Here is a 19,504-nt window from a genome sequence, read left to right as displayed (position 1 = left end):
GATGGGCACTCACCTTACTTCCAATTTTTTTCCTACAACAAAAGTGCTGTTCTGAATATTTTGGTGTATATATAAGGCTACCTTTTATGTGAGCTGTGGGGCAGCTAGGTGGATAGAATAGGCACAGTGGATAGAATTCCAGACCCGGAGGTAGTAAGACTTGACTTCAAATCCAGCCTCAGACTCCTACTAGCTATGTTTCTTTGCGCAATTTGCCTCAATTTCCTCCTCTGTAAAATGAGCTGGAGAAGGAAATGGCAAACCATTCTAGTATCTTTGCCAAGAAAACCTCAAAAGGGGTCATAAAGAGTTGGATATGACTGAAAATAACTGAACAACAAGGAGCTCTGAGACAAAGGGTGTGACTAATTTAGTGATTTTTCTCACAAAATTCACACTGTCTTCCAGAATGGTTGGACTAATTCACAGTTCCGGTGTGCCTTTCTTCCCATGGCTCCTCCAATACTATTTGTCTTTTGACATCTTTGCTAATTTGCTGGGTTTGAGATGAAACCTCAGAATTATTTAATTTGCATTTTTTGTTAGTGATTAGGAGCAACTTTCTACATGATTGTGGATAATTTTTTAATTCTTTTGAAAACTGTATCAAGTAAGAAAGCATCCGGTACATATAGACATATGTATGTATTCACGTCTACAGATGGAGATTTCTGAGTTATCTATAATCCTTTGGCTTCTTTCAATTCTTAATTTCAAACCATACTTTCCAATATATTTTTGCTATTCTCCACTTTTGTTCTTTACACTGAAGTATTTGGTTTGGAGGCTCTCAGCAAGTTCTTTGATGAATTTATCTATTACCCAATGCTCTGCAACAAATATTGGTACATAAGCCACAAGCAACTTCATGAAGGTCATGAAATGACATTTCTTGTTCTCTATGGATACAAGATAAAACCAACTTCACCAATTTATTTATTTTCTGAGGAGAAAATAGCTGTAAGATTCTTCCGTTTAGCTATAACTTCTTTCTATTACTGTATTTGAAATTTATAGTGAGAATTTCAATGTAGATGTGACTTAATGTATCATAATGTAATAATGTATCAATTCAACTGGTCATTGGATAAGAATTTTATATTTATAGTACCACTTAAATGAATGCTTATGGATCGTTAAAAACTGATTGTTAGTATTATGTTTCTATAAGTAAGAAACTTATGTTTCTGTCTTTCCCATTGTCATTGTGGGAAGCTAAATGCACCAGCTTGTAGTTTTTTGTGTGTCATATTTTATGTCTGCAAAAACCTTATTCTGCTGCTTTATCGTGGCATGGGAATGACCTGAATTCTTTTTTTTTAATTCAATTTTATTTTATTTCCAGTTATGAATTCTCTCCTATCTTCTTCCCCCTTCCACACCCAGTGAGAAGGTAAGAAAAACAAAACCTATTATAAATATGCATAGTCATGCAAAACAAATTCCCACATTAGCCATGAATGACCTGAATTCTAGAAGGCTGGCTATTCCAACAGAATGAAAGCCTCAATTGGTCTACAAAACTGAAAAAGGTTTGGATATCATTTCCATGTCAAACAATGACTGAGCACCAGCTCAATTAAGTATGGAGAGGTTAATTCAGAGGCTGGACACCAAGTGATTGGCATAAATATTTTGGCATAAAATATTCTATACACATTCATGGCTATGAAACAAAAGGGACTGATCAGAGAATCCCTAAGGTCCCTTCCAGCTCTAACATTTTACAAACATGAGACTGACCTTTAGAATTGGAGATTATTAACTTGGTCCAATGGTGTTATAAATAGCAGCTTCAGTTAGTTTTGGTAAATAACCAGGTCATTTCTCAGATTTCTGATGCTTCTGGGAAATTCATCTGAAAAAAATGCAAAAGTCATTCACTGCTTTAAAGTTATTGCCTTCTAGAAATGAAGCCAACATCTCTTCCCTTCCCTCCCACAGAAACTCCTTCTGATCTCAGAAGATGATATATCATAGTTATATCAAATTTAAGAAAGTATCGTTTTATAAAAAATGTTTATTAAAATCAAGGCATGCTGACTAGTGAGTGAATAAGTTTGATTTTAAATCAATTTATGTTTTAAAAATTTATTAATTAATTTTTAGTTTTCAACATTGGCTTTTATAAAATTTTGAGTTCTAAATTCCCCCCCCCCCATTACCTCCTCCCCAAGAAGGCAAGCAATCTGATATAGACTATACATGTATGATCATATTAAATATATTTCCACGTTAGTCCTGTTGTGAAACAAGAATCTGAACAAAAAGGAAAAACCATAAGAAAGAAAAAACAACAAAAGATAAGAGAAAATTGTATGCTTTGATCTGCATTCTGACTCCATATTTCTTTCTATGGCTGTGGATAGCATTTTCCATCATGAGTCTTTTGGAATTGTCTTAGATCACTGCATTGCTCAGAAGAGTTAAGTCTAATAAAGTCAATCTTTGCACAATGTTGCTGTTACTATATACAGTGTTCTCCTGGTTCTGCTCACTTCATTCAAATCTTTCCAGGTTTTTCTGAAGTCCATCTGCTCAACATTTCTTACAGAACAATAGTATTCCATTATATTCATATGCCACAACTTGTTCCACCATTCCCCAATTGATGGGCATCCCTGCAATTTCTAATTCTTGGCTACTACAAAAAGAGCTGCTATAAATATTTTTGTACGTGTGGATCCTTTTCCCCTTTTTATGATCTCTTTGGGATACAGACCTAGTAGTGGTTAAATCAATTTATCTTAAAGGGCTTCTGAAAGAAATCCAGCACATTACTGGCTTGATGCTAGAGCAAGAACTATCTGGCTCACAGAGAAAGAGTTGTAAATATGGTCATTATACATTTCTTTTACGTATCTGAATTTGGGATAAAATCAGGTTGACATTTTCTTTGTCCTAGCTCTTTGTTAAATGTAGGGGTAACCTTGTTGCCAAGCTCAGCTGTCCTTTAGCCTGACAGTCAAGGTACTGTAGGTGAGGGAATAGTAACATTCTGGAACCTTACCTCAAGGCCTAAACTTTACTGTGGAGGTACTGGTGACTATGGTAATGGTCTCCTAAGTGGAGACCACAGAATGAGATAGTGGGAGTGTGAGAAAATAATCATATCCCACCCTCCCTTTGATAATCTACCATGGACCCCTCAGTTGGCAAGCTCTGAGCTTTGGGATGGTAGCCAGTAAGTAAGAACCCCGCCTTCCCATTCCCCCATCTTATTCTCTCCACTCCCCTAAATTTTGTTTTGGGTGGAATCAAGTGAGTCACTCTGTATTAGCAGGCATGGATGGACTGTGATCATCATTACAGATCTCATACTGTCTGCTCCCCTTCCCTCATCCAACTCACTTCCCTCTTCCAAATTTTCCTCCTTCTGTGAGGATACCACCAGCATCCAGTTACCCAGGTTTTGAAACTTTGTGTCATTCTTAACTCATTCTCCTTCACCCCACATATCAAATCATAAATGTGCCATTTATGTCTCCATCTTTCTCATAGCCATCTCCATTCACACAGCCACCACCTTCATTTGAGTCCTCATTACCTTTGCCAGGTCTACTGTCAGTTGCTTCCTAATCAGTTCCCTTGCTGCTATTCATCCTCTACACAGCTGCCAAATGGATATTCTTAAAGTATAAGTCTGGCCATATCTCTCCAGTGACTCCCTATTTGCTCCAGTATCAAATATCATTTTGTATTTACCTCATCTTTTTGTGTGTGTGTGTGTGTTAGTTTTATAGGGACAGGGATGAGACTGATTTTATTGCCATAGGAAACTTCCCGACAAGCAAACTCTTCTACCAATAAAGGTTCTCTGCACTTACCAATATTAAGGAGCTACCTAGAGTATACAGAGAAGTTAAGTGACTTGCCCAAGGTCACATGTATGTGCCAGCATGTGGCAGAGGTATAAACCCTGGACTTCCTGGTTCTGAGGCCAGATCTGTATTCACCAGACCAGCGGTTTTAACATTTTTTGGACTCAAAGACCTCTTTACACTTTTAAAAACTGAAAACCCCTCAAGTAGCTTTTGTTTATGTGGGTTATATTTATTGATATTTACTACATTAGAAATTAAAATATCCTAGCATTATGAAAATTTTTAACTTCAGGGACCCTTAGGGTCCCTGAATCACATTTCGACAGCTGATGTACTAGATCATGTTGTTTCTCTTATGTTTTATAATGTATACAATTATTAGTATAATAGAATTATATAATTTGTAAGTAAATAAATATATACATATTGGAAGATACATGTTAAAAAATCTGTTACTAATGAGGGTATGATCAAAAAAATTTGGAGACTATCGGGCTATAGGTTGGAACCACTCAGGGTAGAACTGACTACTGTCTATAAAGTCTAGGCCATTCTTTTTTTTGCTTTTTGTAAGAAGTTTCAGTTCAATTTAACAGTCTTATTTTAACTTTATTGCTTCCATTTTCTTCCCATCCCAACCCCATCAATTATTCTTCATAATGGCAAACATGTTTATAAACAAGGCAGGCACTAGCCAGAGAAGTACTAACCTTCACCCAGCTCTCCCCAGATTCAGGTTGAATATTAAACTAGAAACTCCAAAGCCACTTATCATACTTAGAAGTCTCCTTTAAAAAGGACTGACTGGAAACAGCAGAACTGGAGCTTGTACAGGCAGGTCAGGTAAACTGTTAGCAAGGTGAAGACTTGCAAAGGACATGGAGGAGTTATCCAAAGGCTTCTTGCTATCTTGGACTTTGCCCTGCTATCCAGTGTATTTTCTTTAGGCAGGGAGGGGCATCAGATTTTAGATTTATTGTGGTTTTTATGAAGGGGAAAAAAGAAGGCAGGAAAGCTTGAGGTCAAGAGAAATGCTATTAGTGGATATGTCATCTGGAAGGAAATTATCCTAGTTTCTTTTTAAGAATAGGAAACTAAGAGGTTGCCCATCATTTGGAGAATGGCTGAACAAATTATGGTTTATGAATGTGATGTAATACTATTGTAGTATAATAATAAATGAGGAATGGGATGACTTCAGAGTAACCTGGAAAAACTTGTATGAATTGATGCAGAATGAAATGAGCAGAACCAAGAGAACAAGCTATACATACATCAACACCATAAAGACAAACAACTTTGAAAAACGTAAGAATACTGATCCATGCAATGACCAACCAGATTCCAGAGAACTCTGGAATTTCATGATGACCAGCCAGATTCCAGAGGACTCTGGAATTTCATGATGAAACATGCTACCCACCTCCTGACCAAGAAATAAGAGATTTAGAGTAAAGATCAAAACAAATATTTTTTTAGACATGGGCAATGTAGGAATTTGTTTTGCTTGAATATAAATACTTGTCACCCCCCACACACACACAAAGTGGTGTTCACAACTTAATATAACAATCTAGAGATGGATGAAAAAAAATCCTACCTCTTGTTTATTTTTCAAATTATTCTTCCTACAGAAAACAAAATCGGTCTAACAAACCTCAAACAAGCCCAAGTCTACTTTCAACACTCAGGCTGATAATCGTCCCATTTTTGAAGGAAGCAGAATTCCACTCACTATTTTAATATAAACACACAAACTGGTAAAGGGCCCAAACCTGGCACAAAAGACAAGGGAGGCATGAAATGGAAAAAGTATTAGTCAAAAGAACTGGGTTCAAATTCTACTCCTATTGCTTACTGCCTTTGTGACCCTGGGCAAAACATCTGATCTCCCTGGGTCTCAGTTTTCTCAGGTGTAAAATGAGCTAGGTAGCACAGAAGATAAAGAATACAGTCAGGAAAATTTATCTACCTGAGTTCAAATCCAGTCTCAGACACTTACTAGCTGTAAGACGCTGGGTAAGTCACTTAACCCTTTCTACCTCAATTTCCTCTTCTAAAAATGTGCTGGAGAAGTAAATGGCAAAACACTCCAGTAGCTTTGCTAAGAAAACTCCAAATGGTCACAAAGAGTCAGACACAAACCAAAATGACTGAACAACAAAATGGGATTGGACTAGACTGTCTGAAGTCTTTTCCAGTCCTAAATCTATGACCCTAGGCTTAAGCTTGTTTCCCAGATAGAACCTTCAACTGGTTGGTCATCCCCACCCTGATCCCTCTTTAGCCATAACTAACCCTATTCCTGCTACAGACTGAGCATTACTTAAAACAAAAAGGGGAGGGGAAGAAAAGCACATTTTTAGCTACTGTTTTGTCAAACAAAGCAAATCCTCTTCCTTTCCCTCCCCTAGAACACCCTTATGTTCAATAACTGAATACCCCAACAAGCTGGTTACTCATGGTACAGGGACAACTTAGGGACCCTAGACTATACTGGGTTGCTTGTCAGCCTCCAGATCTATCAGGTTCATTAAAAATATAAAGATTAGTGAAATAGTAAAATTAATGTATCTATCTAATAAGAATGAAATGTACCTCTCTGATTAGCTTGCAGCCATTAATGCTTAAATTTCTCCACTCTAAGGGGATTCCCTATTTAATGTCTATGAGAACCTTCCTTATAAGTTCTCTCTCCTATGAAACAGTTCCTTCATTGACAAGAATTTGAACGAGAGTTTAAGAACCTAGCAACTTTTCTACACGTTATCCCAATTACAGCTTAAGATAATGCTATTACATGGAAGAATCAATTTAGTCCCTGCAACCAACGAGATTCTAGAGACCAAAGATCAGTGTGACAACTCAGCAGCACACAGCAGGGACAAGAACAAGGAAATTCCCTATATTTTTGTCCTCAGGCAGAGTCTAGGACAACAATGAACTAATTTCTCATCAGGTGCTATGAGGGCTAAATACCATAAGCAAATCTTCTCCAGGTTTTTCTGTCATTCTTTCCTTTCACACACAACTACTGGTATTTTCATAGTTTATTGCCAGCTGCAGAAACTGTCAATTCATACCCACACCCTCTGTCTGTCTATGTAGATACTCCTCCTAATTGCCTTAATAGTGATAAGGTTCTTAAGAGTTACAAGTATCATCTTCTTGTGTCTGGATACAAACAGTTTAACCATATTAAATCCCTTATGTTTTCTCTTTCCTTTTATGCTTCTCCTGAATCTTGTATTTGAAAATCAGAATTTCTTTTCAGCTATGGTCATTTCATCAGGAATGCTTGAAAGCCCTCTATTTCACTGAATATCCAATTTCTCCTATGAAATTTTGCTGGGTAGGTGATTCTTGGTTGTAATCCTAACTCCTTTGCATTTCAGAATATGATATTCCAAATCTTCTGATCCTTTAATGTAGAAGCAGCTAAATCCTGTGTAATCTTGACTGTGAAACTGTTTCTTTCTGGTTGCTTCCAGTAGTTTCTCCTTGACCTGGGAATTCTGGAATTTGGCTATAATATTCCTGGGACTTTTTATTTTGGGATTTCTTTCAATTTCTATTTTATCCTCCAGTTCTAGGATATCAGGGCAGATTTACTTGATAATTTCTTGAAATATGATGTCTAGGCTCATTTTTTGATCATAGGTTTCAGGTAGTACAAAAATTCTTAAACTATTCTGCCTGGATTTATATGCCGGTCAGTTGTTTTTCCAATAAGATAGTTCAATTTTCTTCTATTTTTTCAATGTTTTGATTTTGTTTGATTGATTCAACGTTTCATGAAATCATTAGCTCCCACTTGCCCAATTCTAATTTTTAAGGAATTATTTTCTTCATTTGCCTTCTGTACCTCCTTTTCCATTCGGCCAATTCTACTTTTTAAGGAGTTGCTTTGAAGAAGTCTTTTGAGTCTTTCATACATCTTTTCCCATTTTTTTGTGCTTCCTTTACCAAGCTATTAATTCTTTTTTCACAATTCTCTTGCATAATTCTCATTTCTTTTCCCATTTTTTCTTCTACCTCTCATCTGATTTTTTAAAATCCTCTTTAAGCTGTTCAAGGAGTTCTTTTTGGGTCTGAGACCAATTCACATTTTTTCTTTGAGGCTACACGTTTAGGTGTTTGATATTGTCATCCCCTCCTGAGTTTGTGCTTTGATCTTTCCTATCACCATAGTAACTTTTTATAATCAGGTGTTCTGGGGTATTTTTGTCATTTTTCCACCCTATTTCATGACTTTTAAAGTTGAGCTCTGCTCCTGACGTACAGGGGGCACTGTCCCAAGCTTACTGCACCAGGAACTGGCCACTGGTCTGCTGCACTCTGGCTGCAGCACCTCAGTTGCTGACTTGTGCTGGGGTTAGAGACCTCCTGCTGGCTTGCCTGGACACCACTTGCACTGGGCTGCTTTCCCCTTTTACTCAAGTGAGATAGACTTTCCTGCTGACCTTCTAAGTTGTCTTGGCTTGGAAAACTATTTCACCTCAATTTTTGTTAGTTTTGCCACTCTAGAATTCATTTTGAGGCATTATTTTATAGTTATTTGGAAGTGAATTTGGGAGAGTTCAGACAAGTTCCTGCCTTATTCCACCATCTTGGCTCTGCCACCCCCCAACCCACCCTCAGCTGCAGAAACTGAAGACACAGAAGGCTCTATAAGTTTTGGGAGCCGCATACCATCTTACCAAACTTCATTCTTTCTAAACATATGAGTATGAATTTTATCAACATAGTAACTAGAAAGGAAAACTCCTAAGAACGTGGTAGCTCTACTCTAAGGACCTGAGAGACCCCTTGAGAGACATGTACCACCATGTCTGCCCTATCTAGGTTCAGCTCTTTCCCTACTTAACACCAGGGTTTCCATTAACCCCACACAGCCCCCAGGAATCTGAATTCATTCAAAATTTCTAGTAGAGATGTATGTCACATAACATCATACTGTATTTACTGATCCTGAATGTCTTTCCTTCTCATCTCCATTTCCTAGTTTCTCTGACTTCTTTCAAGTCTGTGCTAACGTCCTACCTTCTGCAAGAAGCCCTTCCAAGTCCTTAGTAATTTTACTGCCTTACCTCTGAGACCACTTCCAATTTATCTTGTATATATGGTTATACATAATTATTTCCATTGAGAAATCTCATTATCCTACAAGGTCAAAACAGCCTTGGTACTCATACCTCATCCCTTTCCCACCACTGTGCTCTTTTGGACTCTTCATTATGCTCCTTCTGCCCTCCCTTCTCCCAACTCCCTCTCCCCCACCTGCTTTTCAGTTTCCTTTTTTGTGTTGCTGTTGTTGTCCTCCATTTTGTTGTATTTTTTTGGTGTTTTTTTGGATTTGCATCTCAAGCACTCTGCACAGATAAGTACCTGGCACATAGTAGGCACTTATTAAATGTTTGTTGACTGGGTGATTGTTGGATGGTATTTTGGGAAGTGAAATCAACTTACTCCCACAAATATGATCTAACCACTCAAAGTACCATCAAGATATAGAATGTAGCAGATGCTATGAGGTATGAAAGAAATAAAACATGGTCTCTTCACTTACTTACTGGGGGAAAAAAAAGCATACCAAAACAAGAAAAAACAAAAGATTTAACTACAAATTTTATAGTCACAAATGTATGATAACTCATATATCTTCTTGAGGAAGACCTCAAATTTCATACCCAATTAGCTACTAGGTCCTTTTGATTCACAAAACTTCCAAATGAGAAGGGACTCAGTGGCCATCTAGTCCAATCTAAATCTGAACAAGAATGTCCTCTACAACTTATGACAGGTACTCATCTAGCCTTTGACTGAAGGTCTCCAAGGAGAAGTAACCTACTATCTTCTGAGGCAATCTACTTTACTTTTAGCTAGCTCTATCACAACAGCACACCAAATTTTTAAGCCTATCCAGTAAACCAATTTCTGGTCTCTGTGGCCAAGATGAACAAGTCTAATCTCTTTCTCATATAATAGCCCTTCAGATACTTGAAGAAAGATATCACACCCCTGCTAAGACTTCTATTCTCTAGGAAAAATATCCTCATTTCCTTCAATAAGTCCTCATATAGCCTCCAGTTGCTCTCCCTCAACTTGTCTGTCTAATGCCCAGAATTGAACATAATATTCCAAATACCATCTGACCAAAGCAGAATACATTGGAACTAAACTAACATTTCCTTTTTTTCTTAGAAACTAGGTCTCTTAATGATGTTCAAGATCACATGAGCTTTTGTGGCTGCCACATCACACCACTGACTCATAACGAGCTTGCAGTCCACTAAGCCAAGAGTCTTTCAGATGAATTTCTGTTTAGCCATGCCTCCCCGACTTTGTATTCATAAATTCTTTGAACTACAGTATAAATTTTGCCCTAAAAGATTTGGCCAGTATTCTTTCCTACTAAAGTGCTTCATTGTGATAGCTTTGTGTCACCTGCAGATGTATTCCATCTATTCCATTATCCAAGTCACTGATAAAAATATTAAATAGCATAGGGTCATACATAGATCCCTAGGGAATTCCACTGGACACCTTCTTTCAAGCTGACACCAAGCCATTAATGGCTCTTGGGGTTCAGCCATTCAATAAGTTGTGAAATTCATCTAATCTCCTATTGTCTAGCCTAAATTTCTCCATCTATCCAGAAGAGCAGTTAAATTATATCTACATTTTCCTAATCTACAAGTCTGGGAAGGGAGGGTAATGTGGCATGATCTATTTTACTTTTTCCAAGGTCAGCAGTGATTTGTTTATTGCTAGATTCAATGGCTTTTCCTCAGTACTGACACTGCTGACCACCCTCTCATTCTGGATACTCTCTCCTTCCTGGGTTTTCATGACACTGCCTTCACCTGCTTCTTTTCCTACCTGTCTGGCCGCTCCTCAATCTCCTTTACTATATCATCATTCATGAGCCATCCCCATGTGTGGGGTGAATACTAGGAATCTGTCTTGAGTCCTCTTACCTTCTCTCTCTCCACTTTATCTCAGTGATAGAATTAGCTCCCATGGATTCAACATCCTTGTATATGACCCCAAACCTACATTTCCAGCCCTCATTTCTTTCCTGAGCACCAGTCTCCCTTTGTCAACTGACTGTTGGACATTTCAATGTAGATGTCACACAAACATCTCAGACATGTTTAAAACTGAACTCATCTTTTTTCCCCCCTTAAACTCACTCTTTCTACTAACTTCTCTGCTGTCAAGGACACCATCATTCTTCTAGTCACCAGGTTTGCAAGCTAGGCATCACCCTTGATTCTTTACTCTCATGCTGTACATCCAATCACCTGCCATGTTTTGTGAGTCCTACTTCCATTACTTTCCATTCATATCACAACCACCCTAATTTGGAGCTTTATCACTTCTCACCTAGACCACTGCAAAAGCATCCCAATTGTTCTTCCTGACATATCTCTTCCCTCTCCAAACTATCTTTCATACAGCTACCAAATTGATATTCCTAAAACACAAATCTGATTATGTCATTCCTCTGTACAAATAGCTCTATGGCTCTCTTTCGTCTGTACGAAAAAATATAACCTCCTCCGTTTGGCATTTAAAGTCCCTCATAATACTGCCATCAGGTTATATTTTCTGACTGATTTCACATTATTCCCCTCTCATCCACTGTACATTCCAAACAAACAGGCCTACTTAATACTTCTATTACACAATATTCCATATCCCACTCCCAAGCCTATAATGATCTGCCTCCTCATTTCCACCCAATACTTCCTTCAAATTTCAATGCAAGTTCTGCCCTCTTCTTCCAACAAGAGAACTTCTTTGATTTCCTCAATTGTTAGGGTCCCCTTCTTCAAATTATTTTGCATATCTTTTGTATTTACTTATCTATGTATATATTGTTTCCCTTCAGTAGATTATAAACTCCTTAAGGGCAAGGACTGTTTTATTTTTGTCTTTGCATCCCTAACATCTATCAAGTGCTTAATAAATGTGAAATTGAACTGAATTTCAGCAAATTTTCCTCAGCAATGAAAAATTCTTTCCCATTTCTGGTTCTTAGATTTCTTCACATGAGAATATATGCTGTACATACAATGCTATTCCTCATTTTTTACATATCTTGTTATTTTAAATAAGGTACACCCTTAAAGCTACATTCCAGTTATAGCTATATCCCACCAAAGCTTAGTGTGATCTCCTTGAGGCCAAATGTGCCTTCTGTATTAGAACCTTCTTTCTTGTTAGTTACACTTTGTCAAACAAATAACCATCTTATCCACTTTTACCACTTGCATTTATTCCTTCTCTATTCCCATTGCTACTACTCTAGTATAGTCCTTTATTACCATCCAACTGAATGAGAGCCATTACTTCCTAGTAGGTCTTCCAGACACTACTAAAAATCAGTAGCTCTCTATTGCCTCACTAAAGTCCAGTCTTCTTTGACTGCCATCCAAGGCACTCTACAATCTGGCCCCTTTCTAACCTCTTAATACCTAACTTCCATTATATTTTCTGTTCTTAGAAAATGACATGTACCTTCATACCTCCATGCCATTGTTCAGAACATTCCCTAAGCTTGGAATTCCCTTGCTCTCCTTTGCTGGCCAAATTCCTAACCATCTTTTAAAGCCTAACTCAAATCTTATTTCTTCCAGCTGCCTTGATAACACCATGCCATGGTTGATAATGACCTTCCCCCAAGCTCTCACCTGACACTTTGTTTTGTAATTATCTAGTGTACTCACTAACATAACATTACGAGATAATATTTGTGAAGCACTTGGCACAAGTGCCTAGCACACAGTAGGTGCTTCATACTTACTTGTTCCTTTTCCTTCCCCTTTACAATTATCTGTGCTGGTAACACCCAAAATCATCAGATTTGAGAATTGGAAGAGATTTCAGCCAGTTCAACCTCTACATGAAAGAATCTCTGCTATAACATATTTGATAAGTGGTTGTACAGCTTCTGCTTGAAGATTTCCAAGAAGGGGAAATCCACCATCTCTTGAGGCAGTTGCATTCCACCTCTGGACAACTTTAATAATCAGGAAGTTTTTTCTGACATCACACCTCAATTGGTTTCTTTACAACTTCCACCTACTTCTGTTGCTTGTGGTTCTGCCCTCTGGAGTAAACTGAACAAATCTAACCCTTTATCCCCATGAGAGCTCTTCAAATGTCTGAACATAGCTCTCCGAACTTTCTTTTCTCTGGACTACATATGTCTAGTTCCTATGTCATGAACTCGAAACCCTCCCCCATCCTAGCTGCTCTCTTCTGGATATTCTCAAGCTTAAGCTATGGCATTTACAACTTCAGATAGTACTCTGATGGCAGAGGATAAGTGCTGAGTACAGTGAGATTATCACTTCTCTGGTTTTGGAATCTATGCCCTTCCTAATGCAACCCAAGATTGCATTAGTTTTTTGGGCTTTCACATTACAATGCTAAGTTTACAATTCACTAAAACCTCCAGAAACTTTTCAGAACTGCTGCTTACCCATGTCTCCCCCATCTTATATCTGTTGAGTTAATTTCTGGCAAGATTTTACATTTTCTCTATTGAATTTGCTCTTATTAGAATCAGTCCAGGGCGGCCAGGTAGCACAGTGAGTAAGAGCACCAGCCCCAGAATTGGGATGACCTGGGATCGAATCCGGGCTCAGACACTTAGCACCTACCAAGAAACACCTAACCTTGAGCAAGTTACTTAACCCCAATTGCTTTAAAAAAATAATAATAATCAGTCCAATTCTCCAGCCTAGAGGCGTCAAACTCACTCCACCGGGTCACACCCAATTAAAATGTAATTAGGAAATATTTAACAAAATAAAGGTACAGTACAATAAATAATGTTCATTTGTGGTTTTCTAAGCCAATATGCAGTCTTCAGTCTTCTGTTTGACTTTGATACCACTTCTCTAGCCTGTCAAGATCCTTTTGGAATCTGCCTTTGTCATTCAGCGTGCTTGTTTGTCTCTTTCAGCTTTGCATCATATGCAAATTTTATGAACATATCATCTATGCTTTTATCCAAGTCATTGACAAAAATGTTAAAAACACAGGATTCAAGTAGAGATCCCTAGGGAACTTCACCGAAGATCTCCTTCCACACTGAAATTGAACTATTAACAACTACTCTTGGAGTATTGATAACCAAGTTGTTCTGAATCTATCTGGCTGTATTATCATCTGTTCCATATCTTTCCATCTTCTCCAAAAGAACAGTTAGAGATACTTTATCAAAAACTTTGCTAAATTCTAAGTAAATACATCCAAACAGCATTCCCCTTATCAATTAGTTTAGTAATCCTATCAAAAAAGATGATGTTAGCCTGGTATGATTTGTTCTTGATGAAGTCACTATAGTTCTTTGTTCCCTTTCAAGATATTCACCATATTCACATATGATCTTTTTGAGAATATTCCCCAGAAAAAAAGGCTCACTATAGCTTGCAGACTCTGTCCTCTTCCTTTTTTTGAAAATCAGGACATTCGCTCTTCTCCAATCTTGTGGTAGTTGCCCATTTTCCATGATCTTTCAAATAACATTGATACTGGTTCTACAATCACATCTGCCAGTTTTTTCAGAATGTGAGGATGTGGTACATCTGAGCCAGGTGATTGGGACTCAGCAAGGGTAACTAAGGGCTCTCTTATTATCTCTATTTATTTTGGGTATCAATTCCCTGTTGCACAGACGCTGAGTACAAAAGAGCAGCATCTCCAGCAAAAAATCATTCTCCTTGGCAAAGAAAACAGAAACAAAATAAGAATTGAGCAGATCTACCTTTTTTCTGCTGTCAGTGATCATCATCTATCTAGTCAGTCACTCAAAAATTTATTAAGTGCCAGGCACTGTGCTAAGTGCTGGAACTATCCTCAAGGGGTTTACAATCTAATGGAGGTGACAACAAGGAGGAGGAGGAGGAGACACCCATGAACAAACTATATACAGGATAAATAGGAAAATAATTAACAGAGGGAAAGCACTGTTGTTAAGGGGGATTAGGAAGGGCTGTAGAGATGGGATTTTGGTTGGGACTTGAAGGAAACCAGAGAAGTCAGGAGGTAGAAAGGAAGAAAGGGGGCATTCTAGGAATGAGGAATAGCTAGAGAAAATGCCCAGATCCAAAGTAAAGGTCATATCACTTCTGTGATCCTCCCTTTTCTCCCAATATAACTTTAAAAGTCCCCTTTGTTGTCATTACTCTCCCTCACCAGCTTAAGGTCATTCTGAGGTTTAATAATCTTGATACTTTTTACAGGACCATGCTACTCTTTTACTCTGTTACCTGGTCTTCCATCTTCTGTTCCCTTCCTTCCACCTTCTGTACATTTCTTTTTAAAAATTAATTTAACTTTTTAAAAATGAACAAAATCTATTTTTCTCTCCTTTTTTTTCTTCACCCCATTGAAAAAAGAAAAACAAAATGCTTGTAACATATATTTATAGTCGAGCAAAAGAAATTCCTACATTGGCCATGTCCAGAAAATATATATCTCATTCTGCACCCTAAGCCTATCACTTCTGTTAAGATATGGGTAGCATAGGGGCAGCTAGGTGGCACAGTAAATAGAGCACCAGCCCTGGAGTTAGGAGGACCTGAGTTCAAATCCGGCATCAGACACTTAACACACACACACACACACACACACACACACACACACACACACACAAACTAGCCGTGTGACCTTGGGCAAGTCACTTAACCCCAACTGCCTTCCAAAAAAAAAGCAAAAGGAAAAAAAAGATATGGGTAGCATGCTTCATTATTGGTCCACTGGAATCATGGCTGGTCTTTGTTCTTAAATCTTTCAAAGTTCTTTGTTTTTATAATGTACATTTCTGTTTTAAAATCTAAATTGGTTAGTGAATTCACTATGTAACCATACATCATGAGTCTCTCCAACTCCATGAAACCAAGAGAAAATTGGGAAAATAAAATTGATTCTATTTTGCTATTGATTCCATTCTGTTTCACCACTGACATTTTTGTAACAGCTTAAGTCATATTTCATTTGTCTTGGAGTTAAGTTTGGAAATCCATCTTTCATGTAAATCACTCACTATCTGAGTTAAGTTTAGAAGTTCATTTCTCCTGCTAATCATTGTTCTATTCTTACCTTAAGGAAATCTGCTTTACTTAAAGGATGTAAGTGGATGCCAAGGAGTCTGGTGTGTTATCCAAGGGAGTGTAGTCCACTGTGGCTAACCTGTCCTCGCAGATGGATTCAAACAATGAACATTTCTTAGTGACAGTATGGAAGGAGGGGTTGTTGCTAGCCCCTCATCCCTAATTTCTAGCCAATCACATTGTTTTTAATGCCTGTGATGTTTCAGATTGTGTAACCAATCATATTGTTTTCCCTATCTATGATGCTACAAGCTTTGTAACCAATCATATTATTTTCCCTTCTATGATGCTGCTTGCTAGCTTTTGGATGCTTCTCCTTTTGTCTGTAAAAATGATCTTTCCATCCTCATTCAAGGTCTTTTTGCTTACTGAGGACCTAAAGACTCCTTTTATTGGTAAGTGCTAGCCTTACCAATAAATTGAACATGTGTGGAACTTTGTATCTCAGTTCACCTTAATTTCAATCGTGTCTTATCTAGATCTTGCATATCCCTTAATATCTAGCATAATATTTATACACAGTAGGTACTTAATGAATAAAGCAGAGAGGGTGATCAAAATGAGTAACATTAGTATGAGAAGGTCTCTTGGAATATCCAGTCAAATTTTAGTGTAGTGGATGTTGAATCAGAGAACAGATTGGTTGAGGATTGGTGAGGGATGGGGGTCGGAGAAGTGGGGAAGAGAAGAGAGTAGAAAATGAAAGGATTATAGATTTAGAACTCGAAGAAACCTTAAATGTCAACAAGTCTAACCCCCTCATTTTACAGATGAGGAAATTAATGTCCCACAACCAGTTCAATGCCTTGGCAAATTGAAATTGCCAAATTGCCAAAAAAAAAAAAAGTAGCAGAGCTGGGATTTGAACCCAGACCTTCTCACTAAAAATCCAATGCTCTTTCCATTGCACCACACTGCCACACAATACCAGGTACATGATAGTAATATAGTAGCAAGACAGATAAGAGCCTTAAATGCTAGCCAAGAAGTCTGGAAAGAATTCTTTAGGCAAAGTTCAGAATGGATTCTGAGGCAGGGGAATAACAGGATAGAAAGCAGTATGTTAATAAGGATTAATTGCATAGAAATGTGTAGGATGATATGGAAGAGAAGAGACTAGCTACAAGGGAAGAAATCATCTAGGAACATGGCCAAATGTAAGAGGAGAACTTAAGACTAAGATAGATATAATAAGAGTGAACAAGTGCCACTGAAGGAGGTACAGAAAGAATAGCTGGAGATAGAAGAAATCTTGGAAAGTATAATGATGATGGTGATGATGATGACTAACATTCATATACCGTATTTCCCCGATAATAAGACACTGTCTTATTAATTTTTTTGGACAGAAAAACACCAGAGGGCTTATTTTCAGGGGAGGGCTTATTTTAATGAACATTGACAGCAATGACATGTGACTCCTCTACAATTGCTTTCTTATACTCAACAGTATAGCTCTTCCTTTTTGTTCTCATGTCTGGGGGTCAAAACAGACAGAATAATAAAATTATGACCATCAGTCCTTCTTTTCACTCCATCATGCCCCCTGAGTTCTTCTTTTTTCCTCCATCATGCCCTTTTTAGCCTCCATCATGCCCCCTCACTCCCGCTTACATACCGGGTTTTTATGTTGTCCTGCCTCAGCTCTCCTCCGCGGCACTGCTCTCAATGGCGCCAGCAAGCAAATCACTGGGGAAGAACAGGATGATGCGCTCACTGTTGCAGTTCTGATTGGATGCAGCTCGGAGCGCGGCGTGCGTTTCACGGGGGGGCGGTGCACACAGAGGGTACCGTAATGTAGTGTGTAGCGCAGGGGATCACCTTCACTACAGTAGCAATCTCAATAGGGCTTATTTTCGGGGGAGGGCTTATTTTAGAGGAATCTTACACAGTAAGGGGAGGGCTTATTTTCGGGATAGGTCTTATTATCGGGGAAACACGGTAGTGCTAATAATGTGCCAGGTACTGTGCTGAGCACTTAACAATCATTACTTCATTTGATCCTCACAACAACTCTGAGAGGTAGGTGCTATTATTACTCCCCATGTACAGATGGGGAAACTGAGGTAAGCAGGAGGGGAAATGACTTGCCTAGGGTCACTTATCTGACACTGAATTTGAACTCAGGTATTCCTGATTCCAGGTTCAATATTCCATCCCCTGCATCACCTGCTTGCTCAGTATAAAGTCAAAGAAGTCAAGGAAGAAAAGTTATAAAGAGATTAAGGAACCAATAAACATTCATTATATATCTACTAAGAGCCAGGCACTATGCTAAGTGTCAAATGCTAGAAAGAGGATAAGAACACTGATAACCAAGGAGAGATCAATAGATGCCAAGGAGGAGGTCACTGATAACCTTAAAGAGAGTTAGGAGACTGATGGGGAAAGAGGCCAGACTGAAGGGAGAGGCGAGGGAATTATACTCAGTTTTGAATTATGATGGAATATCGTGAAAGAAAGGAAGAAAAAAGGAAGGAAGGAAGGAAAGAGGCAACACATATAACACATACAGGAAACTTCATTTGAGAAATTTAGCCTTAAAAGGTAGGAGAGGCATGGTGTCATAGTGTTTTTTTCAAAAAAGCATTTTCCAAGGTAATGAAATACCTGCACACATTTATTTATTTATTTATTTAGTCATTCAGTCATTCACTTATTTATTTTTGCCTTTTTTATTTTGGAGGGGGGAAGGTAGGGCAATTGAGGTTAAGTGACTTGCCCAAGGTCACATGGCTAGTTTTTTGTGTTAAGTGTCTGAGGCCAGATTTGAACTCAGATGCTCCTGACTCCAGGGCTGGTGCTCTATATTCACTGTGCCACCTAGCTGCCTCATGCTGCATACTTTAGACATAAGGCTAGGAATCAGTAGGCACTAATGAGGGAGATGATTGGAGAAGTTGTTCAGACAGTTTTCAAAGAAAAAATCCTATCAACAAGAATATGGAAAAATACTCTACATCATTAAAAATTAAAAATTGTAGATTAATTTTTAAAAGATTGTGAAAAAGTGGCAACTATTAAGGGAATTCAGGAAAACAGAAACACTAAGGAACTGTTGATGAAGCTGAGAATTAGTCCACATATTCTAGAAAGCAATTTGTAACTGTGTCCAAAAGGTTACTAAGCTGTATATGCCCTTGACCCAGTGATACCACTAATAGGGGTCTATACCCCAAAGAGAGCATGGAAAGAGGAAAAGGACCCTTTTCTATAAAAATATTTGTAGTAGTTCTCTTTTTATAGCAAACAACTAGAAGCTAAGGTAGGGGGAGAGGGAGGGTATCCACCAACTGAGGAATTGCTAAATAAATTTATGGTATAATAATGTAAAGAAATACTATTATGCCATATGCAAGGACAAAAGGGGTGGCTTCCGAGATACCTGGGAAGAACCAGTAAAGAGTGAAATGAAGAAAACCAGGATAACATTTTATATAGCAATACATTATAAAGGCAAATGACTTTGAAAGACTTAAGAATTCTGATTAATGTAATACTGAACAGGGCACATAGTAGGCACTCAACAAATACTCATTGGTTTCTGTG

General features: G+C 38.1%; 2 protein-coding genes across 9 annotated transcripts in view; both read right to left on the bottom strand.

Annotated features, from left to right (window-relative positions):
- AMDHD2 (amidohydrolase domain containing 2) overlaps nt 1-17,999 on the bottom strand; it is an 89,342-nt gene extending 71,343 nt beyond the window's left edge. The window contains exon 1 of the mRNA XM_069090820.1: nt 17,996-17,999. The gene's annotated coding sequence lies outside the window, so the exon portion shown is untranslated. The remainder of the gene's footprint in view (nt 1-17,995) is intronic.
- TBC1D24 (TBC1 domain family member 24) overlaps nt 1-19,504 on the bottom strand; it is a 48,723-nt gene that overhangs the window by 22,041 nt on the left and 7,178 nt on the right. For 4 of the 8 annotated variants that reach the window (XM_069090812.1, XM_069090809.1, XM_069090816.1 and 1 more), the window contains one exon: nt 1,744-1,858. The gene's annotated coding sequence lies outside the window, so the exon portion shown is untranslated. Of the gene's footprint in view, nt 1-1,743; nt 1,859-15,944; nt 16,035-17,573; nt 17,645-19,504 lie in introns of all 8 variants that reach the window. The other 4 variants (XM_069090810.1, XM_069090813.1, XM_069090811.1 and 1 more) reach the window with 2 other exon arrangements.

The sequence above is a fragment of the Petaurus breviceps genome, unplaced genomic scaffold, assembly GCF_028583685.1.
Source record: "Petaurus breviceps papuanus isolate PSGF00001 unplaced genomic scaffold, PetGlider_PUasm1.0 187, whole genome shotgun sequence".
Classification (NCBI taxonomy): Eukaryota; Metazoa; Chordata; class Mammalia; order Diprotodontia; family Petauridae; genus Petaurus; species Petaurus breviceps.
Note: the sequence above shows the minus strand (reverse complement) of the source record. Positions and strands in the feature narration are given on the sequence as shown.